This window comes from Rhinichthys klamathensis, unplaced genomic scaffold (genome assembly GCF_029890125.1).
Source record: "Rhinichthys klamathensis goyatoka isolate OS25496 unplaced genomic scaffold, OSU_Roscu_1.1 h1tg000019l_1, whole genome shotgun sequence".
Taxonomy (NCBI): Eukaryota; Metazoa; Chordata; class Actinopteri; order Cypriniformes; family Leuciscidae; genus Rhinichthys; species Rhinichthys klamathensis.
The window spans coordinates 1,699,003-1,726,877 of record NW_026606570.1 but is presented as its reverse complement, the minus strand read 5'-3'; positions in this window follow the sequence as shown (position 1 = coordinate 1,726,877).

Sequence of the window (27,875 nt, the reverse complement as noted above, 5' to 3'; positions counted from 1 at the left end):
CTTTGGCAAGTTTGTATTTGGACAACAGAAGAATTGGTAGAAACACTTTCAGTTCCCTAAATTCCCTGAAATCTCCTAGCACCACATACCTTTACTGAATTTATAGGCTCATCAGTTACTGATTGAATGGCTAAATCTGTTTCAAAGAAAACTTGTAAGTTAGGATAAGTTTCATCTGACTGTTGGTCTTCTGAGTCACATTTGGTTGAGGCTTTGTTATGGCCCACCTTTTTCGTGAGACGGGAAACTCGAGTGTGTTTGTTCTGTTCCCCTTCGAGGGAACTCGAACTGCGTCATCGTTATGACACTTTGGGGAACGCCCTTAGCATAACGCATCTGAAGCATGAATGAAATCTGTCCAATCCTGATTGGTGCTGCGTCATGACGTAGTAGATGACGGCATAACCGGAAGATACAAAGGGACGCCGGCACACACACACATTAGCTTTTTTCTCTTCAGCAAGCGCTCTGTGTCAAACTGTCCTATTTGGTGTTGTTTGTCCCATAAGAATTGCAATATAGAATCTATAGTGGCTCGGATCTCGCGTTTGCCGAGGCAGCGTGTTGATTACGGGGTCTACTCTGCAATAAAGATTCTGTGAATGGGATCTCGCGTTGTCGAGGCAGCGTGCAGATTAAAGGTCTGCATTGCAATACAGAATCTATAGTGGCTCGGATCTCGCGTTTGCCGAGGCAGCGCGTTGATTACGGGTCTACTCTGCAATAAAGATTCTGTGAATGGGATCTCGCGTTGTCGAGGCAGCGCGCAGATTAAAGGTCTGCATTGCAATACAGAATCTATAGTGGCTCGGATCTCGCGTTTGTCGAGGCAGCGCGTTGATTACGGGTCTACTCTGCAATAAAGATTCTGTGACTTGATCTCGCGTTGTCGAGGCAGCGCGTAGATTAAAGGTCGTACATTGCAATACAGAATCTAGTGGCTCGGATCTCGCGTTTGCCGAGGCAGCGCGTAGATTACGGGTCTACTTTGCAATAAAGATTCTGTGTGTGTGCGAGGCATGAACAGTCAGCTCCTGAGGGTGCTGGCTGTGTTCATTGAGAAATATCTTGACGCGCACAGCCGTGCGTTTTCGGGTGTTTCAGGCTCGCGCCCGTTGATTTTTCTTCTCGAGAGATGAAAACCAAATATATTGTGAACGACTCGAATCTCGCGTTTGCCGAGGCAGCGCGTAGAGTACGGGTCTGCAATGAAAGGTACACACGCGATCTGTGAAATAATACTGTTTGGGTGTGAGGCATTCACAGTCAGCTCCTGAGGGTGCTGGCAGCTGTTCATTGAGAAATATCTCGACGCGTATATCCGTGCGCTGTCGGCTGTTTCAGCCTCGCACCTATTGACTTTCTTCTTGAGGGATGAAAGCCAAATATATTGTAATGACTCGAATCTCGCGTTTGCCGAGGCAGAGTGTATTACGAGATCGTATAACACAAAACAGTATTCTCTGGTAATTATGGCTGCATTTAATTTTAAGAAATTAAAATGATTAAATATTATCCGACTTTAAGGAAGTTAGATATTTTAATTCAGCCTACCACTCAGACCGTGTTTCACATGCAGTGTTCCTTCTGCACATCAAAAATAGTTTTTCGATTTTTCCCTGCCGGTCCACCGCTTCAGGGTCGAAAACGAGACAAAAATAGCAGGGCTATCCCCCGCATGGAGGGACGAGCGAGAATCGCTCCTCCGCGGAGCCCTCAGGAAATCGATGCTTGTATCCAGCGTCAAGTGTGCTTCGGGACACATCGGTTTTCAGCGAATGCACGCTGCAGTGTCCGCCCCAAGGGCTTGCGGCCGGGCAGTGCTCGTGTTCGCCCATCGGAAACGGTTTTCGATTATTCCCTGCCGGTCCTCCGCTTCAGGGTTTCGAAATCGAAACCGAAAGAGCCTCCCTTCAGGGAAGCCCTCAGGAAGTCGATGTCTGTATCCCGCCGTTAAGTGCGCTTCGGGACACATCGGTTTCCAGCGAACGCACGCTGCTCTGTCTGCCCCACAGGCTTGCGGCCAGGCAGCAATCGCGTCCGCCCATCGAGAATCGTTTTCGGTCGAACCCTGCCGGAGATCCGCTTCAGGGGGTCGAGAACGAATCCCGATTGATACCCGAAGCCAGGCTCGAGAGGCTGGTTCCCTTAGTAGATTATCTCGGCGCATGGTCATGCCTTCCGAATATATCTGCGTGGGCCCTGCGTACTGTAGAGCTGGGTTACAGGCTGCAGTTCAGCTCCCTTCCCCCGAAGTTCAACGGGGTGGTCTGGAATGTGGTCGGCCCAGAGCAGGTTCGGGTTATGGAACAGGAAGTTCAATCCCTGTTGGTCAAGGAGGCCATAGAATGTGTTCCTCTGCCAGACAGGGAAGTCCGGGTTCTACAGCCGGTACTTCATAGTTCCCAAGAAGGATGGGGGGGGGTTGCGTCCAATAATAGATCTCAGGCACTTGAATCGGTCCCTGAGGAGATTCAGGTTCAAGATGCTCACAATCCCAGCCATCGTGAGTCAGATCCAGTTCGAGGACTGGTTCGTCACGATAGATCTGAAGGACGCATACTTCCATATTTCCATCCTTCCATGTCACAGGAAGTTCCTGAGGTTCGCTTTCGGGGGCGAAGCGTACCGATATCGGGTTCTTCCATTCGGCCTAGCTCTCTCCCCTCGCACTACAAGATGCATGGATGCAGCTCTAGCACCCCTGAGGCTCGAGGGCGTCAGGGTGCTCAACTACATCGACGACTGGCTGATACTGGCCCAGTCGCGAGAGCTGGCGTTTCGGCATCGAGATGTCGTCCTCGCCCACATCCAGAGCCTGGGGTTGAGACTCAACACAAAAAAGAGTGTGTTGACGCCCTCCCAGAGGATTACGTTCCTGGGAATTGTATGGGACTCCACGACGATGCGGGCACAGATGTCTCCTGCGCGCGTGAAGTCCATACTGGCAATGGTCTCCAGAGTGAAGCTAGGCCACAACCTCACTGTGAAGCAGCTTTAGAGACTGCTGGGGCTCAGGGCAGCAGCGTCCAACGTTATACCTTTTGGCCTGCTACACATGAGACCCCTACAGTGGTGGTTGAGACCCAAGGGGTTTTCCCCGAGGGGAAATCCGTTCCATATGATCAGGGTAACGCGCAGATGCCTTCGTTCCCTTGTCATAAGGAGGAAACCTTGGTTCCTGTCCCAGGGACCGGTGCTGGGAGCATCATGTTGCCGGAAAATCGTTTCAACAAATGCCTGCCTCACTGGTTGGGGCGCGGTCATGGACGGCCGCTTTGCGAGAGGTCTGTGGAAGACCCGGCATTCTTCCTGGCACATCAACTGCCTGGAAATGCTGGCGGTCTACAAAGCTCTGAGGAATTTTTTCCCGGACCTCCACGGCCACGATGTCCTGATACGCTCGGACAACACTTCTGTAGTCGCGTATCTGAATCATCAGGGGGGTCTGAGGTCGCGCCCTCTATGCAGACTAGCACACCAGATCCTTCTGTGGTCCCAGGGGAAACTGTCGTCTCTCAGAGCGATGTATGTCCCCGGGGACCAAAATCAGGGAGCAGACGTTCTGTCGAGGCAGGGGCTGAGGCCCGGGGAGTGGCGACTCCACCCCCAGGTGGTGGAGGCCATGTGCGTGAGATTCGGCCCAGTGGAAGTAGATCTGTTCGCGTCTCAAGAGACGTCCCACTGTCCACTGTAGTTCTCTCTCAGGTATCCAGCTCCGTTGGGGCTGGACGCTATGACACAGACGTGGCCGAGGCTGCGTCTGTACGCATTTCCCCCGATGGCTCTGCTCCCGGGAGTCTTGGAGCGGGTCCGCCGGGAAGGGATCAGCCTACTTTTAGTAGCACCCTGCTGGCCGACCCGGATATGGTTCTCGGACATTGTAGCACTGCTAGACGGCCTCCCGTGGCAGGTCCCTCTGAGGAGGGATCTGCTGTCTCAGGCAGGGGGCACAATATTTCACCCCCGGCCAGAGCTGTGGGACCTCTGGGTCTGGCCCCTGAGGGGGCTCGGTACCTAGAGGCTGGCCTGTCAGCAGATGTTGTCGAGACCCTACTCAGCTCCAGGGCTCCTTCCACCAGGAGACTGTACAGCCTAAAGTGGAATGTGTTTTCCACTTGGTGTAGAGAGCGTGAGGTGGACCCAGTTAACTGCCCAGTGGCGTCAGTGCTGGAGTTCCTCCAAGATCGTTTCTCCGCCGGTCTTACCCCGTCCACACTTAAGGTGTATGTGGCTGCCATTGCGGCTTTCCACTCGCCTATAGGTGCTGGGCCTTTGGGAAAGCACCATATGGTTGTACGTTTCCTCCGTGGGGCTCGGAGGATGAGGCCTGCGGCTCACTCCAGAGTCCCAACTTGGGCCCTGGCGGTGGTTCTTGAAGGGTTGGCTGAGGCCCCCTTCGAACCACTGGAGTCGGCTGAGGCAAAGAACCTGACCTTCAAGGTGGCCTTTCTCCTTGCCATCACTTCTCTGAGGAGAGTGGGGGATCTCCAGGCCTTGGCTATATCGCCAACTTGCCTGGAGTCTGCCCCTGGCGGAGTTAAGGCCATCTTACATCCTAGACCGGGCTATGTGCCCAAGGTGCCGTCTAGTGCGGCACGGTCAGTGGTTCTTCAGGCCTTCCATCCTCCACCTCATGGGACGGCGGAAGAGGGGAGACTTAAACTGCTCTGCCCAGTCAGAGCCCTAAGGGTTTACTTGGAGAAGTCTTCTCAGTGGAGGAAGTCAGACCAGTTGTTGGTGTGCTTTGGTTCACCCAAGAAAGGGCTGCCTGCATCTAAACAGACAATCAGCAATTGGATTGTCCAGGCTATAGCCACGGCTTATCAGGTGCGCAATTTGCCTTCACCTATGGCCGTGAGGGCACATTCCACCAGGAGCATGGCCTTCTCGGTGGCCCTCCTTTCTGACGTCTCGCTTCAGGAGATCTGCAAGGCGGCCGGGTGGGCCACCCCACACACCTTCATACGTTTCTACAGTCTGCAACTCCCCGTGACGCCTGGCGCCAGAGTGCTCGCGTCCTAAGTGTGCCTGGTCTTCCAGCTTCACACTAGGGCGGGCGTGATTACGGTGTGGCATAGTGGGTATTTCGTTCCCCAAAGTGTCATAACGATGACGCAGTTCGAGTTACCTCGAAGGGAAACGTCTCGGGTTACATCTGTAACCCTTTTTCCCCAAGAAAGGAACGAGACACTGCGTCTCGTCGCCACACCTATCACGGTCAGAGCGCTTGCTTCATCCCAATAGAGCTAATGTGTGTGTGCCGGCGTCCCTTTGTATCTTCCGGTTATGCTGTCATCTACTACGTCATGACGCATCACCAATCAGGATTGGACAGATTTCATTCATGCTTCAGATGCGTTATGCTAAGGGCGTTCCCCAAAGTGTCATAACGATGACGCAGTGTCTCGTTCCCTTCTCGGGGAACAAGGGTTACAGTCGTAACCCGAGACGTTCTTTTAACTTAGCAATACACCTAGCTTGTTCTTGTGCAATGGATAAGCTAAATTCTTTGTGGCAACAGATAATGCCTTTTATGTTTCTCTTCCTCCTGATACATGCACCTAACACCTTCTTGCATTCTTCAATAGAAAATACTTTTTCTGGGTGAACACCAAATTTCTTTGTCAAATCCAATCTGACTGACTCAGTCACTATGGAGTCCATGTGCTCTCCTAACAATGACTTGAACTCACTGTCTGTCCATAAAGCGGTAGCTAGTCCACCTTTCTCAGTAGTTGGAACCAGCTTAGCATTCCTTCTAACCATTTTGTTATTTTTATTTTATTTTATTTTTTTTATCACACAATCAAAAACACTAAAACTTCTCTGATCAACAGAGGGTACACTTGTTAACACAGATCAACTATTGCTAACCTTCCTTGGCAGAGCAAAGGATAACACAAATTACTAGCACTTTACGCTAAATCTTCCCTGCCTTAAAGAACAGAGGATAACCCAAAATATTAGCACATAATGCTAATCTTCCCTGCCTATACAGAGGATGAAACAAAATATTAGCACGTAATGCTAACATTCTCTGTGAACAGAGGATCACCAATATTAACACGTAATGCTAATCTTCCCTGCCTGACAACAGAGGATAAACTTTTATCTCCAGAAGAAAATTTTTGAGGATAACACCAGTTAACCAAACTCTACAGCTGTCTGTTAACTCTTCTCTGACGGCGCAGAGGATAACAAAGTTGTACTGGTCTTTAAAGGTTCTTTGAATAGAGTGAAACTCACCAAATCGTTAGTTGTACGGAAAGATTCTGTTTGGAACTCAGTCAGAAAAGTTCATTCTTTGTTGAGCTTGAAGTTTCAAGATTCAGTCTGGAACTCAGTCAGAAAAGTTCATTCTTGGGGGTTTCCGGTGATGGCGTAACGAGACAGACGTGTTTGGTGACCGCTCTCCGAGATTGATGGAAAATACCCACCAAAACTCAATTATATATTATCCATTAATAGAGTAAGTTAAGCATTTGAGTGGGGTTCAAAACATTAAAGGCCAAAAAGACGCAAAATGCCTAAAGGAGACAAATCAACAACCGCGACAAAAGCTAGCAACGCAACCGAGCAAGCAAGCACGAGCCCGGGCGGAACTAACAAAACCTCGAGCAAGATATTAAAAGCAATAGAAACGCTTAAATCCGAACTGAAGGAGGACAATGACAAACTAAGGAAGGACATCAATGCCCTGCGCCAGGAGATGGGTAATAAACTCGACAACCTGACGGAGGAAGTGAGAGGCCTGACGGAAAGAATGGAAGAAGCGGAGAATCGCGTGGGATGTGTTGAGGACATGACACTGGATTTGACTGAAGAGCTGACTGAAAGCATTACGTGGCAGAGGAGTATCCAAAACAAACTGACCGATCTCGAATCTAGATCGCGAAGGAACAACATTCGCCTTTTCGGGGTAGAAGAGGGAGAGGAAGGGAAGTCGGTGACGCAATTCGTGACAGATTTCCTCAAGCGTGAGTTACCTTTGCCAGAGGACTTGGATCTTAAAATTCAGCGAGCCCACAGAGTCTTCGCAGCTAAGCCCAGACCAAATAATAACCCGAGACAAATTATAGTAAATTTTCAAGAATATACTACTAAAGAGCTAATCCTCAAGGAAGCGTGGAAAAAAGGACGCATTCAGTCAAATGGGAGAAACATTTATTTCGACCACGACTATGCAACTGAGATCGTCCAAAAACGCATGGCATATCGAGAGATTAAGAAAGTGCTGAAGGAGAAAGGTGTTCGTTTCCAAACACCCTACACAAGCATACGAATCCATTGGGAGAGTGGCGTCGGAACATACAGCAGCGCACACGAAGCTGGGATGGAGTTGTGGAAGCGGGGCTTGGAAGTGGAGGTGCCGATAGAGGTTACGGAAGAAGTCGCTGAGACTCGACTGAAGTCCTTGGGATGGCAGCGGGAGGCGCGCCCCCGGCGAGAGCACAGAGTCCCTACTACGGCGCAGAGGGCAAAAGAGAAATTGATGGAGTTTCAGAGAAGCAGGAAAAAATGAAGGATGAGGAGCGTTTGCATTATTGACACAGGAAGGCCTCTGTAATTCACAGGACTGAAGGAGAGGCACCAGAGAAGGAGTTAGGACGTTGGACACTTAGGATGGAATTAGTTTCCAAACCTTACATAGGGCCCTCCCCTTACGGGAGACACGACCCTAGGCCTACCGACGGGGCCCAGTTGGGAGAGATATTTTTCCCTTTGAGTTGGAGTCACAGGTATCCCCGGTTTCATTGTCTCTATTTATTTTATTCTTTTATTTTTTTGTTCTCGTTAATAGTTCCTGTTCACTTGTGGGGTCTACAGCAATAATTTACTCAGGGTATGAGTGGGTCATGTAAACTGAAAATTGAGACAATAAATGTAAATGATCTGGGTAACCCGATAAAGAGGAGTAGGTTGATAACGAAATTGAAAAGGGATAATATTAGGGGTGTAACGATTCATTCGTTTTCTCGATGCATCGATTACAAATCCTGACGATGCATATGCATCGATCTTGAAACATGTATTTCGAATTGTGAATCGTTTATTTCGGTCAATATTCGATTTAAAATGCTAAGAATCGAATAATTTGCGATTCTATATCGATTCAGTGCTTTAAAACATAAAAACAGTCATTAAATGACTACATGCGCGAATTAATGAGGCGTTGTGCGGCGTCATTTCGCGTCCTCACAGCTCTCACATACTCGCTGCACTCTTACCATCTTTCACTGGATTTCGCTCGCGCTCGGTCCCATATAGCTCTCATCTGCAGATTTTTGAGCAGTCCGTGTTTGAGCTCTCCTCAGGACAGCCATTGGTGTTCACATGAGCAGATGACAGCTCTCTATCGAGAAAGCAAGCCATTGATAAAGCTGCCATATCATTGCGCGGTCACTGCTATGAAACAACGCGTTCAGTGCGTGGAAACGTCACCGTTATTTTCTTTAAGATAAGATACTGAAGTTTTACGGAAATGGGTCATACCCGTCCTGAGCAGTTAAAGTAAAACCCCACTTATTCAAGGGTGCGCATTTATTACATGGAAAGAGAAAACGTATAATAGGTGTCTAAAATGTACACCGATTAATCATGAATGATGAATGAAATGTAACTTAATGTCGTTAAACTGAACTGATGAAATAACTACAACATTAATTACACTGAAATAAGAGTGCGTGGTTTATCCATCAATCAGATGCACATTAAAGTTGCATTCGTAATCGTTAATATAGCACAAGTAGACAGCCGGCGCGTTTTCTTTCAGAATCACAAGGAAAATGTTCAGTCGGATAAAGAGAAAACAAAGAGTATAGCTATTCCATGAGGAAACGTTAGTTAAGGTTTTAGTTGGGAAAGTTCATGGTATTTTTAGTCTCACAATGGAAGGATGTTTAATATAGGAACACTTTAAGGTTGTGTATCCATTCCTACAAAATAGTTAGCATGATGAACTATACTTTTAAAGCCTTTTTAAATCTTGGTTTACATTTTTACAAATGCTAATTTATAGGCTTTGGAAATATTTTTTATAAGAATAGATTCATTAAAAACTAACATGAACTAACGTTAACAATAGACAAAATGTCGTTGTTTTTTGTTTCTTTCTTTTTGTTCCCACTCTCTGACCCCCGAAGCCAGCTGTATAATTCACACCCTGACTAAGACCCATTGGGGGAAGCATTTAAATAATCCTATGAATGCATATAAAAAATTAAGAATCGAATCGAATTAATCGAATCGCATCGAATCGAATCTTTCTGAATTTGCAAAAATCGTTCTTGAATCGAATCGAAAACCTATGAATCTTGAATCGAATCGATTCGCTGCCTACCCAAAGATTCACAGCCCTAGATAATATGCAAGTTATATTCATACAAGAAACTCATATGTCAAATGAAGAACATGAAAAATTAAAAAAGCTTGGTTACATAAATTCATTTTATAGTTCGTACAAGAATAGCAGAAGGAGAGGAGTTATTACCCTAATCTCAAACACTGTTAATTTTGAATTGACTGAGGAATGTTCCGATAAACATGGCAGATATGTGATTGTTAAAGGGAGGATTGATAATACTGTAGTTATGCTAGTCAATGTGTATGCTCCCCCTGAGGAAGACAAAACATTCTTCAACTTATTGTTTGACAAAATAACAATGAGTGAGGGGATTTTGATATGTGGAGGCGATTGGAACACAATTTTGAAATATAGCTGCGAGCAGCGATTACGGGCCCAAGCCGGTGGCACCGCAACCCCGGTGCCTTTAGTTACCTAAAGGCACCGGAGTGGCGGTGCCGCCGGCTTTGGCCCTTCATCGCTGCTCGCAGCTATATATATATATATATATATATATATATATATATATATAAACAAGCCGGTGGCACCGCCACCCCGGTGCCTTTGGGGTTACTGTGCATGACGGGCAATAACGTAACCCCGCTTTGACCTTTGAGAAGATGTGTGCTGTAGAGCTTGCATTGGTGTGGGCTCTGCAAAAGTGTGCATTGAGGGCACATATCAACCACAAAGTATGCGTGAGCAACCTTCTGAAACCTAAAATGAAAAATGAGACACCCTACGGTCTCATGGACTTGATGGACACATGAAATAAGTACACAAGTTTGAAAGTTATATGAAGTGTGCCAAGACAGAATATTTGCCTGATCTGATTAGAAAAATAGTTTGTGTGTGTGTGTGTGTGTGTGAGGCGTGATTGAACAATGTAGACATAAAAACATACTCCGTCCTTTTGTTCATACAGGACATTATTCAAACTGCAAAGTGTTTACTTATATTTGTGTACAATCGCAATAAAACACAACATTGTGCTTTTGTCAAACTGTACTGCTAAACTACAACTGTCACTCAACCAAAATCTCTTACACACACACACACACACACATACACTCACCTAAAGGATTATTAGGAACACCATACTAATACTGTGTTTGACCCCCTTTCGCCTTCAGAACTGCCTTAATTCTACGTGGCTTTGATTCAACAAGGTGCTGAAAGCATTCTTTAGAAATGTTGGCCCATATTGATAGGATAGCATCTTGCAGTTGATGGAGATTTGTGGGATGCACATCCAGGGCACGAAGCTCCTGTTCCACCACATCCCACAGATGCTCTATTGGGTTGAGATCTGGTGACTGTGGGGGCCATTTTAGTACAGTGAACTCATTGTCATGTTCAAGAAACCAATTTGAAATGATTCGAGCTTTGTGACATGGTGCATTATCCTGCTGGAAGTAGCCATCAGAGGATGGGTACATGGTGGCCATAAAGGGATGGACATGGTCAGAAACAATGCTCAGGTCGGCCGTGGCATTTAAACGATGCCCAATTGGTACTAAGGGGCCTAAAGTGTGCCAAGAAAACATCCCCCACACCATTACACCACCACCACCAGCCTGCACAGTGGTAACAAGGCATGATGGATCCATGTTCTCATTCTGTTTACACCAAATTCTGACTCTACCATCTGAATGTCTCAACAGAAATCGAGACTCATCAGACCAGGCAACATTTTTCCAGTCTTCAACTGTCCAATTTTGGTGAGCTCTTGCAAATTGTAGCCTCTTTTTCCTATTTGTAGTGGAGATGAGTGGTACCCGGTGGGGTCTTCTGCTGTTGTAGCCCATCCGCCTCAAGGTTGTGCGTGTTGTGGCTTCACAAATGCTTTGCTGCATACCTCGGTTGTAACGAGTGGTTATTTCAGTCAAAGTTGCTCTTCTATCAGCTTGAATCAGTCGGCCCATTCTCCTCTGACCTCTGGCATCAACAAGGCATTTTCGCCCACAGGACTGCCGCACACTGAATGTTTTTCCCTTTTCACACCATTCTTTGTAAAACCTAGAAATAATTGTGCGTGAAAATCCCAGTAACTGAGCAGATTGTGAAATACTCAGACCGGCCCGTCTGGCACCAACAACCATGCCACGCTCAAAATTGCTTAAATCACCTTTCTTTCCCATTCTGACATTCAGTTTAGAGTTCAGGAGATTGTCTTGACCAGGACCACACCCCTAAATGCATTGAAGCAACTGCCATGTGATTGGTTGATTAGATAATTGCATTAATGAGAAATTGAACAGGTGTTCCTAATAATCCTTTAGGTGAGTGTAGTTTAAAAGCAAAAAAATCTTTTGGACATTCATCATATTGCATTGGTTTTCATTTCTTGTCCTCGAACAGAGCCCTAATCTGTTTATTTTTTCAGTTACACATTCTACATTGATTAAAAAAGAAAAATCAAATGTGTTTTTATTTTATACATAAATAAATAATCTATCATTCAGATGAGAATAAAGTTAGTGTTAATTCAAATTTTAAGGAAAACAAATATATGATCTGAAATATAGCACATTCATTTAAAATTCATTCAGGTTCAATTACCAAACATACAAATCTCAATGTAATTTAAAGCAAACAATACATTTAAAATATATGGGTTGTATGCTATTTTTTTTATATAAAAAGATATATATCCAAAAAGACAAGGCCTAAACTTTAACAAGGGTTAAACAATCACTGTAACAGACACAATCACACACACACACACACACACACACACACACACACACACACACACACACACACACACACACACACACACACACGTCAAATCACTTACATTTTAGATGCAATATTGACTTTTTTTCTGTTTCAGCAGCGAAAATAGTTAAACAAAGATCACAGCAGAACCATCGAGGATCTCACAGCAACGCGTTCTCATTACTGAATGATTCAGCATTTTGAACGAATCGGTTGACTCAAAGATTCAACGACCAATCCATAATCTGTCTCATTCATGAATGACAGCCGTTCGAACGAATCGTTTGAACGAATGAATCAATGACTCGCTCATTAAGACGGTCGCCTGGCGACACCTAATGACGGTTTGATATGTTTAAAAGTATCATTCTTTCCAACGATTGTTAATTAACTCATATTTGAAACATAAGCTATATATATATATATATACACTCACCGGCCACTTTATTAGGTACCCCATGCTAGTAACGGGTTGGACCCCCTTTTGCCTTCAGAACTGCCTCAATTCTTCGTGGCATAGATTCAACAAGGTGCTGGAAGCATTCCTCAGGGAGTTTGGTCCATATTGACATGATGGCATCACACAGTTGCCGCAGATTTGTCGGCTGCACATCCATGATGCGAATCTCCCGTTCCACCACATCCCAAAGATGTTCTATTGGGTTGAGATCTGGTGACTGTGGAGGCCATTTTAGTACAGTGAACTCATTGTCATGTTCAAGAAACCAATTTGAAATGATTAGAGCTTTGTGACATGGTGGAAGTAGCCATCAGAGGATGGGTACATGGTGGCCATAAAGGGATGGACATGGTCAGAAACAATGCTCAGGTAGGCCGTGGCATTTAAACGATGCCCAATTGGCACTAAGGGGCCTAAAGTGTGCCAGGAAAAATCCCCCACACCATTACACCACCACCACCAGCCTGCACAGTGGTAACAAGGCATGATGGTTCCATGTTCTCATTCTGTTTACGCCAAATTCTGACTCTAACATCTGAATGTCTCAACAGAAATCGAGACTCATCAGACCAGGCAACATTTTTCCAGTCTTCAACTGTTCAATTTTGGTGAGCTCTTGCAAATTGTAGCCTCTTTTTCCTATTTGTAGTGGAGATGAGTGGTACCCGGTGGAGTCTTCTGCTGTTGTAGCCCATGCGCCTCAAGGTTGTGCGTGTTGTGGCTTCACAAATGCTTTGCTGCATACCTCGGTTGTAACGAGTGGTTATTTCAGTCACTGTTGCCCTTCTATCAGCTCGAACCAGTCTGGCCATTCTCCTCTGACCTCTGGCATCAACAAGGCATTTCCGCCCACAGAACTGCCGCTCACTGGATGTTTTTTCTTTTTCGGACCATTCTCTGTAAACCCTAGAGATGGTTGTGCGTGAAAATCCCAGTAGATTAGCAGTTTCTGAAATACTCAGACCAGCCCTTCTGGCACCAACAATCATGCCACGTTCAAAGTCACTCAAATCAACTTTCTTCCCCATACTGATGCTCGGTTTGAACTGCAGGAGATTGTCTTGACCATGTCTACATGCCTAAATGCACTGAGTTGCCGCCATGTGATTGGCTGCTTAGAAATTAAGTGTTAACGAGCAGTTGGACAGGTGTACCTAATAAAGTGGCCGGTGAGTGTATATATACATACATATATATATATATATATATATATATATAGCTTATGTTTTTATTTTATTTTTGTGTATACATGTGTGTATATATATATACATATATACACACATGTATACACAAAAATAAAATAAAAACACATTTGAAGCGTGTTTGCTTACTAAATTGTGAACTGAACGAAAGTTGCAGCAAAGATCAGCAACAGGAGTCAAAATTCATTAATCACGAGAGTGAAGAGCTGACTGAAAAAAATGATGACGGAATATTTTGTGTAAAAGCGCCTATTTAAGCGAATCTGTCATTTACTCATTTGTTGTTGTGTTTTACCTGAAAACCGGAAACAATCGGCCCCCGATATGGTGCTAATTTTAAAGTGACACTAAAAAGTATGCGGCTGCACTGGCATTCATAACGGTGCGCGTCCATGGCGACGAGCGAGCAGAACAGAGCGAACGTTTTTTCATTTCTACTTCCATAGAAATTCATTCGAGCGCACTGCGAGCGCCACCACTATAAATGTCCGTGCGGACGTCCTTATACTTTACTTTCACTTTTATATTAGCGATTTAAAAGGCCTCGCTGGTGTCTAACGTCTATTAACCGGTGGGAAAAGATCCTCACAGCCACATACCTAATATATTTATATTTAATTACAATAGCCATACCTGATAAAAAAGTTTTATGTACTGAGTTGATATCATTTTGGACACAAGAGGGCAGTATAGCCCTTTGTATTACTTGATGTATTTATTTTTTAACTGAATAGCACATTCTGGCTGTTTTTAAACTTGTACATTATTTTTAAATTGAAAACAAGAATAAAATGGGTTTAGTTCTGATATTTGTGTAATTTTATCTAGAAATAAATGGTGTATAATTAATTTTTTAGAAGATATGAGGCTTTTAGTGTTTACTTTTTTGACATGACTTTAATCCCTCGCCATAGCAAAACAATTTGAGATATTCAATAGCCATTCACAATTTAGCTTCTTTAATGTATTTTCATCATGTTGAAAAAGTTTGGTGGGAATTGAATAAACCACTTAAGAGGAGTGGGTAAAAAATCAGAGGCTGATTTTGCCAAAAATCCACATTAAGACCAAAATAGCCCACTTCCTGTTGGGCTGGCTTAAAGTTGTTTGGCCCGATGAGATCTATATGTGTACAGAGTTTCATAATATTACATGCAAGTGTGTTTAATTTATGGACCAAATTTTCTGACCAAGTTTATGGACCAAGTTAATTTAATTAATAAACTAATTATATAAAACTATTTTCAATGCACTACAATTCAACTGGTTATATGCCTTTACTTATTAATACAACTTATTTAAAAAATACAAGGCGTAAGACATTTATTTTCTTTTTTAATGCAGGCCAGACTAAACAGCAGTGAAATGGTTAATCTAGCCCCCCTCCCCCTCCCCACACTCACAGACACACACACACACAGACGTAGGCTCAGAGAGAGAGAGACATAAAATGACAATTTTCAAACCAAAATATCTGACTTCCTGTTGGTTGGAGCTATTGAGTGTAAATTAGAAAGTTGTCTGGCTGGAGGAGAACAATACACATACCGATTTTTATTACTGTAGATAAAATTAGTCCCCCCACTTTTGACAAAAGGTGGCGCTACTGAGCCCCTCACCACACCCGTTTCTGAAACTTTGCACATGTCTACTGGCTAATAAATGTGATGTGTCTGTCGAGTTTCATGCAATTTCAAGTATGCTAAGAGTCTCAAAAGCATAAAAAAAGAATATTAAAGTTTGATGCGTTGCCACGACAACAGTATCTAAGATATCAAGAATCCATTCACAGGTCTACATCTGCCGTGTGTTTACATTATAGTAGTGAAGTTTGAAGCAAATCGGGTTAAAATAAGAGGGTGATTTCAAAGCATTTTGAAAGTGACACACTTCCTTCTGCCAGTTGGTGGCGCTATAACTTTGACTCACAAGAGTCACATCCATGTGATCGGCCTCTTACAACGAACACACTACTGAAGTTTCATCAAGATCAGTTAATGTATGAAGAAGTTATAACACACTTCCTGTTTCCATTATTCGCCATAATTTCGTTTCCTCGCCACGGCCAAACCGTTCGAGATATCAAAAATCCGCTGGCAATTTTTCATCCTCAATTGCTTGACTTCATGCACACCGAGTTTGGTGGTGATTGGACGAATTTCCTAGGAGAAGTGTTTCGAATTCCATTGCATGCGTTTCCAAACAACCCTAAATAGCCGACTTCCTGTTGGGCTGGGGTAAAAAGTAAATGCACGAAGGATATATGAACCGATGAGATCTATAAGTGTACCGAGTTTCATGTTATTACATGCAAGCATGTTTGATTTATGGACCAAGGTTTCGGACCCTGTTCAAGGGGGCGCTGTCGAGCCCCCCTGCCACGCCCGGGTACCATCTTCAGCCCGGCCCTGATGGTTGCGGGTTCTGACCTGTGTGCAAAGTTTCAAGAGTTTTTGAGCACGTTAAGGGCCCCAAAAGTGCCCGAAAGGTTGATAAAAAATAATAATAAAATATAGCTGCGAGCAGCGATTACGGGCCCAAGCCGGTGGCACCGCAACCCCGGTGCCCATTAGTTACCTAAAGGCACCGGAGTGGCGGTGCCGCCGGCTTTGGCCCTTCATCGCTGCTCGCAGCTATATTTATATATATATATATATAAACAAGCCGGTGGCACCGCCACCCCCGGTGCCTTTATATATATATATATATAAAGAAGCCGGTGGCACCGCCACCCCGGTGCCTTTAGGGTTACTGTGCATGACGGGCAATAACGTAACTCCGCTTTGACCTTTGAGAAGATGTGTGCTGTAGAGCTTGCATTGGTGTGGGCTCTGCAAAAGTGTGCATTGAGGGCACATATCAACCACAAAGTATGCGTGAGCAACCTTCTGAAACCTAAAATGAAAAATGAGACACCCTACGGTCTCATGGACTTAATGGACACATGAAATAAGTACACAAGTTTGAAAGTTATATGAAGTGTGCCAAGACAGAATATTTGCCTGATCTGATTAGAAAAATAGTTTGTGTGTGTGTGTGTGTGTGTGTGTGTGTGTGTGTGTGAGGCGTGATTGAACAATGTAGACATAAAAACATACTCCGTCCTTTTGTTCATACAGGACATTATTCAAACTGCAAAGTGTTTACTTATATTTGTGTACAATCGCAATAAAACACAACATTGTGCTTTTGTTAAACTGTAAACTACAACTGTCACCCAACCAAAATCTCTTACACACACACACACACACACACACACACACACACACACACACACACACACACACACACACACACACACATAGTTTAAAAGCAAAAATTCTTTTGGACATTCATCATATTGCATTGGTTTTCATTTATTGTCCTCGAACAGAGCCCTAATCTGTTTATTTTTTCAGTTACACATTCTACATTGATTAAAAAAGAAAAATCAAATGTGTTTTTATTTTATACATAAATAAATAATCTATCATTCAGATGAGAATAAAGTTAGTGTTAGTTCAAATTTTAAGGAAAACAAATATATGATCTGAAATATAGCACATTCATTTAAAATTCATTCAGGTTCAATTACCAAACATACAAATCTCAATGTAATTTAAAGCAAACACTACATTTAAAATAAATGGGTTGTATGCTATTTTTTTAATATAAAAAGATATATATCCAAAAAGACAAGGCCTAAACTTTAACAAGGGTTAAACAATCACTGTAACAGACACAATCACACACACACACACACATCAAATCACTTATATTTTAAAAGCAATATTGACTTTTTTTTCTGTTTCAGCAGCGAAAATAGTTAAGCAAAGATCACAGCAGAACCATCGAGCATCTCACAGCAACGCGTTCTCATTACTGAATGATTCAGCATTTTGAACGAATCGGTTGACTCAAAGATTCAACGACCAATCCATAATCTGTCTCATTCATGAATGACTCAGCCGTTCGAATGAATCGTTTGAACGAATGAATCAATGACTCGCTCATTAAGACGGTCGCCTGGCGACACCTAATGACGGTTTAGTGATATTAAAAGTATCTTTCTTTCCAACGATTGTTAATTAACTCATATTTGAAACATAAGCTATATATATATATACACACATATATATACACAAAAATAAAATAAAAACACATTTGAAGCGTGTTTGCTTACTAAATTGTGAGCTGAACGAAAGTTGCAGCAAATATCAGCAACAGGAGTCAAATTTCATTAATCACGAGAGTGAAGAGCTGACTGAAAAGATGATGATGGAATAGGCTATTTTATGTAAAAGCCCCTATTTAGGCGAATCTATCATTGTACTCTTTTGTTGTTGTGTTTTCCGTGAAAAATAATAGACTATTGAACTCACAATTCAAGCAATCGGCCCCGTTATTGCACTAATTTTAAAGTGACACTAAAAAGTATGCGGCTGCACTGGCATTCCTAACGGTGCGCGTCCATGGCTACGAGCGAGCAGAGCTGAGCGAACGGTTAGTTAATTTCTACTTCCATAGGAATTCATTCGAGCGCTCTGCAAGCGCCACCACTATCAATGTGGACGTCCGTATTTAAAAGCTGTAGGTCCTCAGTCACATACCAAATATATGTATATATAAATATAATTTGGACACAAGAGGGCAGTATGGCCCTATGTATAATTTTGTGTTTAAACTAACTATCACTCGAAGAGCCCCTCCCCACACAGACACACACACACACACACACAGTTCACCCGCGCCTCTCTCTCGCGCGCGCGCACACACACACACACACACACACACACACACACACACACACTCCAGCATTGCAATCTTGAGATCGCAGCTTGTTCATTATGCTGCGTTCACACCAAACTTTTATACTCTTTTGTTGTTGTGGTTTCCATGAAGAATAATAGGCTATTGAACTCACAATTCAAGCAATCGGCCCCAGAAAAGGCGCTAATTTTAAAATGAAACTAACGGCTGCACGGGCATTCATAACGGTGCGCGTCCACGGCGATGAGCGAGCAGAACTGTAGTTAATTCCTACTTCCATAGGAATTCCCTCGAGCGCTCTGCACGTGGCCATTATCAATGTCCCGTATTTAAAAGCTCTCGGTCCTCAGTCACATACCAAATATATGTATAATGTATATATAAATATAATTTTGGACACAAGAGGGCAGTATGGCCCTATGTATAATTTTGTGTTTAAACTAAACTATCACACGAAGAGCCCACACGAAGAGGGAGAGGGAGAGAAAATTCTCAGAAACATCCACATTCAAACTAAAATATCTGACTTCCTCTTGGTCTGAGCTAATGACAGTTAATTAGAAAGTTGTCCGGCTTGATCTGAACAATATGCGTACCGAGTTTTATGATTGTAGATAAAACTATAAAACTAACACCCCCACTTTTGTCAAAAGGTGGCGCTACTGAGTCCCTGCACCATGCCCGTTTCTGAAACTTTGCACATGTCTACTGTCTAATAAATCTGATCTGTCTGTCGAGTTTCATGCAATTTCAAGCAATTTCAGGCATGCTAAGTCTCAAAAGCATAAAAAAAGAATATTAAAATTTGATGCGTTGCCATGGCAACAGTATCTAAGATATCAAGAATCCATTCACAGGTCTACATCTGGCGTGTGTTTACATTATAGTAGTGAAGTTTGAAGCAAATCGGGTAAAAATAAGAGGGTGATTTCAAAGCATTTTGAAAGTGACACACTTCCTGCTGCCAGTTGGTGGCGCTATAACTTTGACTCACAATAGTCACATCCATGTGATCGGCCTCTTACAGCGAACACACTGCTGAAGTTTCATCAAGATCAGTCAATGTATGAAGAAGTTATAACACACTCCCTTTTTCCATTATTCGCCATAAATTCGTTTCCTCGCCACGGCCACACCGTTCGAGATATCAAAAATCCGTTCGCAATTTGGGATCCTCAATGTCTTGACTTCATGCACACCGAGTTTGGAGACGAACGGCGGAATTCCCTAGGAGAAGTGTTTCAACGAAAAAGATGACGGTTCATTTCGGCGTGGACATAGCTCAAAATGCGTATAGATAACACGCCACTTGACTTGAAAGTGGCATGTATGTTTACGCAAAGTCATGATGTCATGTTGATATTCTAATGAAAGATGCAGGTCTGTGTGATGTTTGGAGAGTTCTGCACCCATTAGAGAGAGACTATATGCATTATTCTGCTGCTCATAAGGTACATTCTAGGATTGACTACTTTCTAATGAATACAATAGATAGACATCGGGTTATAGACTGTGAAATCGGAATAGCAGATGTGTCAGATCACAATGCTATATACTTAACTATACATCTTGATAGTCCAAACAAAACAACATTATGGAAAATGAATGTTAATATTCTTAATAATGAAATCGCGGTGCAAGAAATCAAAAAAGAGATTCAAGACTGTATAGCCAATAATAAGGATGAACAAACAGAGCCAACAATATTATGGGACATAAAAGCAGTGATGAGAGGAAACCTGATATCAAGGCTAGCTCACATAAAAAAAGAAAGAAAAAGCTATTACAAGCTGAATTAGAACAAAATATGAGAAAACTAGAAAACCAACAGCATACAGATAAGAGTGATACATTGGCTGGTATGATAAAAGGAATTAGAAAACGTACTCGGTTACTGACGTAACCTCGGTTCTCTCTAGAGAGGGAACGAGTACTGCGTAATATCTTACGCTATGGGGAAAACTCTTTTCCACGAGATATTGAAGCCAAAAATTATCCTTAATTTTTAATCAATGTAAAACGCTTTGCAGCAGCAAGCAGACATAGGCGAGACAGCTCGCGCGCCTATTGGCTGCCCTGCGGCAAAAGCAGCAGCCTATCGAGAGCCGCTCTGCGTGACGTCATGACCAATGGGGGCACTTCGCGCCCATTTCGTCACGTCCCGCCAGAAAGGGCGTGGTCTTGCCCTATAAATGAGGACGACAGGCTGATACAAACTGGTTTTCATCACTGAAGCGAACCAGAGCGTATGTTTAAGCACGGTAAGATACGCAGTACTCGTTCCCTCTCTAGAGAGAACCGAGGTTACGTTAGTAACCGAGTACGTTCTCTTACGAGAGTATCTCTCGTACTGCGTAATATCTTACGCTATGGGGAACACAGTGTAACACGCCGTGCATATAGGGATCCAACACCAAAGTCCCAAGGGCAGAAGCCCGGGCGCATAATCACCATAGACTCACAGAGAGTGAAGGAAGAGGGGCTAAAAGCGTCATTCCTTATAAAGTAGCATCCAGAGGAGCTAATCATACAGATATGACACCACGCAGCCAGGGTGAAAAGCTTTCAGCCTAAACTGGGTGGCTATACACTCGTAGGGCTGCTGTATCAGTCAGTGAGCAATACGCAGGCCCAACTCAGCATCTGGGCCGACACAGCGGGGCAGATAGTACTGAATTTTAGACCGCCAAAAGCTTAGCTTGTAAGACGGGAACCTCGAGGTTATAGTATTTTATAAATGTAGACGGCGAGGCCCAGCCCGCGGCCGTACAGATATCCTGCAGGGTAATCCCGCTAGACCATGCCCACGAAGAGGCCACGCCTCTCGTGGAGTGCACTCTGACACCCAAGGGGCACTGTTGGCCCTTGGAGGTGTAGGCCCTTGGAGGTGTAGGCCAGCGCTATGGCATCGACTATCCATCTGGATTGGCTCTGTTTTGATGCGGGAAGTCCCTTAGAACGTCCGCCAAACAAAACGAAAAGCTGCTCAGTCTGTCTAAAAACAGACGAGCGGGACACATAAGCTCTTAGTGCCCTGACAGGGCAAAGGAGACTCGCGTCCTTCTCCTCATTGACAACCGGAAGGGCGGACAGGGAAATCACCTGGGCCCTGAATGGTGTGTTGAGGGATTTCGGCACGTACCCGTGCTTGGGTTTGAGTATGACCCCTAGAGTCATTAGGCCCAAACTCCATACATGACGTGCTTACCGAAAGCGCTTGTAAGTCCCCTATGCGCTTCACTGAAGCGAGAGCCATAAGAAACACCGTTTTGAAAGACAGATGCTTCATGTCTGACAAATGGATCGGCTCGAATGGGGCACCTTTCATGGCTTCCAACACCACGGAAAGGTCCCACATCGGGACTGAAGGGGGCCTGGGAGGGTTCAATCTCCGAGCACCCCTGAGGAAACGCACGACTAAGTCGTTCTTTCCCAGCGACTGGCCAGACACCGGTTTTGCAAACGTTGCTATGGCCGCCACGTACACTTTGAGCGTGGAAGGGGTTCTGCCCTTATCCAGCAGCTCTTGAAGGAAGGAAAGCACTTCCTTAACCCCGCAGTCTACGGGTGACAAGCCCTGAGCTTGACACCAAGCAGAGAACACAGACCATTTCGAGGAGTAGAGTCGTCTAGTAGACGGAGCTCTAGCCTGCGTGATCGTGTTTAACCCTCTGGGGACCAAGGGTTTTTTGGGGCCCTTGGGATGTTTTGACATGCGCTGACATTTGTGCTTTTTCAGTTATTTATAAACCTGTTAATGGCAAAGGTGTAAATTCACTCTATATAGCACAAACGGGGCTACCATAATCTGTGAGCAACATGTATGTACATTAGGGATGGCCCGATACCGATACTGGCATCGGGGATCGGGCCGATACTGTCCTAATATACTCGTACTCGTACTCATAAAAATTCGCCGATACCACGCACCGATACCACGTACATTTTGCAAAACGAAACTGGCCGCCGCCCGCGAGTGCTTTTTAAGGTGAACTGAGGCATAGGAAAGTATAATGTCGGCGGTTTGGGCTCATTTCAAGATAAGGGATGATGACAACAGCAAGGCAGACTGTGAGTTATGTTCAGCTAAGGTGTCGAGAGGAGGGAAAGAAAGTACATCGTTTAACACCAGCAATCTAATTAAACATCTGAAGACGCATCATAGATCTGATGGCCGAGCGCGCGCGCGGGCGGTAATGCACTCACTCTGTGTGTGCGGGTTACGGGAGAATAAAACGATTCGCGGGACTCCCGCAAACTAGAAATATCTATGAATAAAACATAAAAACTAAAAGATGTTTATTCATCTCTTGCAGAAAAGCAACAAGAACAACTACAACAAAATAGAAACGATTTACAGGACAGAGTTTCTATTCATAACATGGTTACAGCGTTGAGCGATGTAGCCAATCACAGACATATGTGTTGATTTCTGGAACGCAATGGCCAATCAGAAGCATTTAAGATAGACTCCCCTCACCGCTCAAAACTGACTTTTTTGTTCAGTGCTGAATTCTGTATGCTGGCAAATCCTCTAATTATAACAAACAAAGTGTGGATATTATGAAAGATTGTTTGTGCAGTCAGCTTCATTGATAATAACAGAGATGTGTGAGATTGCGATGAACTATCAGCTTTTAGGATTTATTAAGGGAGCGCACTTTGCACGCATTCAGTCATGCCAGACCATGCACGCAGTAGCCTGCTTGCTTTTATGTTAAATTAACAGTGGTTTGTGTGTTAATACATTTATTATTTTACTAATTTTTATTTATTTTTAGACTTGTTAAAACAAGCAGAGAAGAAAATAAAAACAGTCTTTTAACCTGTGTTCTAAAATAGTCGTCTTCTTTTCTGGGAGCCTATTACTTTTGCGGTAGAAATATCGGTATCGGTACTCGGTATCGGCAAGTACACAAATGTAAATACTCGTACTCGTATCGGTTTGAAAAAAAATGGTATCGGGCCATCCCTAATGTACATGTTTGTATTTTTGAGAGAATATTATTTATGCATGGTTATTGAAAAACTTAAAAATAAAAGTTTCTGAAATAAGGCCACAAAACACATATTGATTATTTCTTCAAAAGACTTTTGAAAATTGTATCACATAGTCTAGAATATTTGCTCCAAAACTATGTGAGAATCATCCTGACTACTCATTCAGATAAGTCAATAAAGTCTTTTATAATGTGTATTACGTGTTTAGTGTGAGAAAGCTTTATGCAAGGAGGCGTGATCTCTCATTAATATGTATGGCATTTCACACCTGAGAAAGACAAAGACCCTCCCATAATAGCCCTATTAGGTGCTATCAGGCCCCATTACGAGGAGCCTTGCACAAAGAATGAGGAGATTTAAAAAAGAATGGCTTTTAGATTGTTTGGATTTATTTACAACACAACATAATCCAAAGATACACAACAAAGGACAAAAAAGCACATTAGTAAACACACTGATCTAAATACAGAGGCTTGCACAGTCACACAGCATTGTCCCATTCCTGAAACATAGTACATACCAGTCATTTCCAAGGTGTTAGATTTTTCATTACAGTCTCCTGTGAATGTTGAAGTCAGCAGGACTGATATCAAGAGAAACTATACGGCTGCACGACTTTGGGCATGCATTGTAGATTTTTCTGGTTAAAATAGCTTTTTAATTATAGGCTATATATATATATATATATATACACACACACACTGCTTAGAATTAGAAGAGAACACACCCATGCTAAAGTTGACTAAAAAGAGGAATAAAAAAAATCTTAATGCCTTAATTAAAAAATTAGGAAAACTCTAACCTTTAGGGACGTGAATAATGTCCCTGAATTCTTTGTGAATGAATAATGTATCGCAAATAATTAAATGTTCTTCTTTAAAATACAGGGTGCATACGCCTGGACACTTCTATCCCCAGAAACTCCTAACAAAAGCTGATGTCTTTATTTTGAAGCTTATTTGAAGCTTATTTGATGCTTATTTGATTTGAAAAACTTTATCCAAAACTAGTCAACGAAATTTTGTCTTTTATTTCGTCTGTAACAGTGCGTATCTGTGCGTTCATTCATTCATTTACACACACACACACACACACACAGAGAGAAACATGATTCACATTTAAACAGTATGCTATTTTTCCGTTTACAGACACTAACGTTATTCTATATCGCGATTAGAACAAAGCACAGCCATAAAACACTTACAGTTCTCAGCTGAATCTGTTGCTCCTCCTCGAAGTGAAAATAAACCAGCACTTCTGTATTAAATGTCCCAGGATTATTCCTCATAGCCGCGCAAGACGAATCTTAATCTGACTAAAAAATATAGTGCGTTTACAGCATTTGCCTGGGGGCGTTTATCTATTTTGCAAATGGCCTCAACACATTATCTTATGAATAGCGCGCTCTGCGAGTGGGTGTGAACAAATTAACGATAATGAGCTGAGACAGGAGAAACTGTACTTCTCTTTAGTTTCAGACAGATTACATTGCAGGAGAATATTTGTTTTAAATGTGAATTGTTTTATTTAAAAGTAGAAATTTAAAGCGTTCTTTAGACGTATATGTTTCATGTTTGTGTGATAAGTATTAGCGGAGTTTCCGTTCATTTTCCAGACATGTTTCAGAAAGATTTTTGCGGAGACAGAGTGAGCTGAAAGCGCACCCTGTTTATTTTATTTATTTAAAAAAAAAAACACAAGGTTTTGATGTTAATGTGAGTGTACACAAAAAAAGAAGACCCTCTATAGTTTATAATCATGTATTGATTTTATTTATATGACCATAAATGACGGAGTATTTTAAGTCTATGTTGCTGCTATGTGGAAAAAAAACAGCAAAACGCGCGGGCGCGTTCTTGGTCCCCAGAGGGTTAACACTCCCTCCGGGAGGTCAGCGGGTACCCGTTGATGGCCCATGCGTGCAGGGACCACAAATACGGGCGAGGATCCCAAATCGAGCCCCCTGCCTGAGAGAGGAGGTCTCTCCTCAGTGGCACAGGCCACGGGGCAGTGCTGGTCAGCTGCAACAGGACTGGGAACCAAGTCTGGTTTGTCCAGAGCGGAGCCACGAGCAGCACTGGGCATCCGTTTTCCCTGATTCGTTCCAACATTTGAGGCAGGAGCGAGACAGGGGGAAAAGCATATAGGGGACAGCGGGGCCAGACGTGGGCCAGCGCGTCTCTGCTTTTCGAGAAAAAGTTCTGGCAATGAGCGTTTTCGTGGGACGCGAACAGGTCCACCTGCGCTTTGCCGAACGTTTCCCACAGCAGTTGGACCGTCTGAGGGTGCAGTGACCATTCCCCTGCTGGGACATTGTTTCTGGACAGTCTGTCTGGTCCCACATTCAGGTGACCAGGCACATGCGCTGCTCTCAGTGAGAGCAGGTTGTGCTGGGCCCAGACCAGGAGGCGTTCCGTCAGCCTGTAAAGGTTTCGGGACCTGATGTCACCCTGGTGATTTACGTAGGCCACCACTGACATGTTGTCCGACCGAACCAAGACGTGGTGGCCTTTTATCTGGGGACAAAAGCGCCGTAGCGCTTTGTCGACTGCTATCATTTCCAAGCAGTTTATGTGAAGGAGCTTTTCCCGTTCTGACCACAGGCCAACAAGCGGTCTGCTCTCGAGCAGCGCTCTCCATCCCGAGGTGGAGGCGTCCGTAGACACCACCCTCACACTCGAGGGAGTCCCCAGACTCACACCTGACTGATACCAGTCGGTCATTTTCCAAGGTTTCAGAGCCGAAAAGCACTTTAGATCGACCTTGAGGCGAAACAGACCAGCTGTCCATGCCCGGGGCGGAACTCGCGCTTTCAGCCAGAACTGCAGTGGGCGCATGCGAAGCAGGCCCAGCTAGAGTACGGAGGCTGCTGAGGCCATTATGCCCAGCATTTTCTGAAACCTTTTGAGCGGGACTATAGAGCCGTGGCGGAAGGATTTCGTGACGCGCTGAATGCTTAGTCCGCGCTCCGGTGACAGGCGTGCTGTCATGGATAGCGAGTCCAGCACTGTTCCCAGAAAAGAAATATTCTGACTGGGAGACAGCGAGCTTTGCGCCCAATTGACTGTGAGGCCCAGATTCTCGAGGTGCTCGAGTAATGTGGCCCTGTGTTCTATGAGCTCTGACTGAGATCGAGCTAGAATCAGCCAATCGTCCAAGTAGTTCAAAACTCGCATGCCCCGGAGTCTCAGGGGTGCGAGAGCCGCGTCCATGCACTTCGTGAATGTACGGGATGCTAGGGACAGGCCGAACGGCAGGACTGTGTATTGATATGCCTGGCCCTCGAAGGCGAATCTCAAGAATCGCCTGTGATGGGACGCTATTTGTATTTGGAAATAGGCGTCTTTCAGATCTATTGACATAAACCAGTCCTCTCGGCGCACTTGCGCGAGGATTTTCCTGGTTGTAAGCATTCTGAACTGGCGCTTTACAAGTGCTCTGTTCAGCTGTCGCAGATCTAAAATGGGTCTGAGACCCCCATCCTTTTTCGGTACCAAAAAATATCTGCTGTATAGGCCCCCTTCGTTCTGAGCCTGAGATAAAGGTTCTATAGCCCCTTTGCTCAGAAGTTTCGCTATCTCGGCTCGAAGTAGATGAGATACTTCGTTTTTCACCGTGGTTTCGACGCGCGCCGTATAACAGCGGGGGCGTCGAGCGAATTGTAGGGAATAGCCTCTCTTTATAGTGTTCAGCACCCATTCTGATACCCCGGGAAGCTTTGACCACGCATCTGCGTGAATAGCTAGGGGCCGAATGAAATCTGGGCTCTGGCCGCGCCATAACGGCGACTCGAGAGCCCCGGTGTGCTGAGAACTCAGCGCTGTGTTTACAGCGTGCGAGGCGGGGGGCGCGCTGATGACAGCGGGCAGCCTGGCCGCGCTCAGTTTCTCTATGACGGGTTGTGCAGAGAAAACGAGCGGGGCGAATCCCGTGGGATTCGGCGTGTCTGTGAGAGAATGTGGGCACGGGACCGCGGGCACATCTACTGCACTGAGAACACTGTCGGCTTGCGCCGACCGAATGTGTGTTAGTTTCGTTTTTACAGAAACCAGAGGACACGCATCGTGTAGTGTAAGCGGGCATTGTGACATGGGCGCGTTCACTACATTGTTTGCACAATCGATATGAATCGATTTTATTTGTGCTAGCCCTGCACCGTGGCGGGCTGTGTCTGGGTGTGGGAATGGGCACTGGGACGTGGGCATTCTTACGACACTCATAACACCATCGGCCGTGGCCGGGACACCAGAAAATACACTCTTTATTGGATTTATCTGGGTAGCCGTAAAAACGGCTTTTGTGTGCAGGCAAGCGGGCTGTGAAACCAGCTTGCTCACTGCAAAATACACTGGAACAGTCACATTGCTTGGAACTGAACGAGCGAGAAGTTTCGGTG